The following is a 1,550-nucleotide window of genomic DNA, read 5'->3' as shown; positions in this document are numbered from 1 at the left end:
GAGCTGTCTACTAGAGAAAAAAATAATGGATTGAAACCTATTAAAACCAGAGCAAATCCTAGTAAGTTTACTGGACTTCAAAAATAGAGATAATGCTATTGACTTTCAAACCCCTTCCCTACCCACCCTCCCCCACCCCCCAACAAAACCAAGTCACAGTCAAGTCATTAAAAAGTATTTAAAATGTACAAATGTAGTAGAAAATTGGGCAAAAGGAGAACATTTTAGTATAGGACATATAAATGGCCAATAAATATTTTTTAAAACAATCAACTTTATCAAAGTTGTTTTCATTTTCAACCATTTTATTGACCAAAAATGTTAATAGCAGATAACATCCAGAGCTGGACAGGAGTTGGAGAAGAGGCCCTTACATTTAGGGTTGTTGGAAATATAAACTGCTACAAACTTTCGGGAAAGTAATTTGGAATTAGCAAATATTTCAATATACATAATATTTGATTCAGAAATCTCATTTCTAGAACTCTTTCATATAGGGATTTTTTTTAAAAAAGCCCATATGTGCTAATACAAGGATATTCTTTAAAGATTATTTTCTTTAGTATTGATCTTGTACCTTGCAACCTTGTAGACTTGGTATATTCTAAAAGTTTTTCAGTGGATTTCATAGAATTTTCTATATCCACAGTCACCTTCTTGCTTTCCAATCTGGATGAATTTTAATTCATTTTCTTGCCTAATGGTCTTGGTTAGAACTTTTAGTACAATGTTGAATAGAAGTGGGAAGAGTGGACATCGTTGCCGTGTTCCTGAACTTAGGGGAAAATATTCAGTGTTTCACCATAAAGTATGATCAGCTGTGGATTTTTCACACATACTTTTTATAGGGTTGAGGTAGTTCCTTTCTATTCCTACTTTGTTGAATGTTTTTATCATGAAGGGGTGTTAGATTTTCTTTAACACTTTTTCTGTTACTATTGATACGCTCATGTAGTTTTGTCCTTTATTCTCTTGATATGGTATATCACAATAATTGAATTTTGGATGTTAAAACAACCTTGCATTCTTTGGATAAGTCCCTTTTGGTCATGATGTGTAATCCTTTATATGTGTTCCTGGATCAGTTTCTTGGTATATTGTTGAAGATTTTTGCATCCATATTCATGAGAGACATCAGATTGTAGTTTTCTTTTCCTTGCACTGTATTTGCTTCATTTGGGTATCAAGGTAATGTTAGCCTCATAGAATGAGTTAGGAAGTGTTCCCTCCTCTTATGTTTTCTTGAAAGGTTTGTGAGTAATTGGTATTAATTCTTCTTTAAATATTTGGTGGAACTCACCAGTGAAGCCAACTGGACCTGGGCTTTTTGTATGAGGTTTTAAAATTATTAATTTAATCTCTTTATTGTTATAGAAATATTCAGATTTTCTGTATCTTGTTGAGTAAGTGTTAGGAGTTTGGGTCTTTATAGGAATTTGTCCATTTCATCCAAGTTATTTAATTTGTTGGCATAGAGTTGTTATAGTACTTTCGTTTGTCTATTTTTTCTCTAAAATTTGTATATTGTCTCTATATTTTGACTCTGTGCT

Source organism: Tamandua tetradactyla, chromosome 1 (genome assembly GCF_023851605.1).
Source record: "Tamandua tetradactyla isolate mTamTet1 chromosome 1, mTamTet1.pri, whole genome shotgun sequence".
Classification (NCBI taxonomy): Eukaryota; Metazoa; Chordata; class Mammalia; order Pilosa; family Myrmecophagidae; genus Tamandua; species Tamandua tetradactyla.
Note: the sequence above shows the minus strand (reverse complement) of the source record.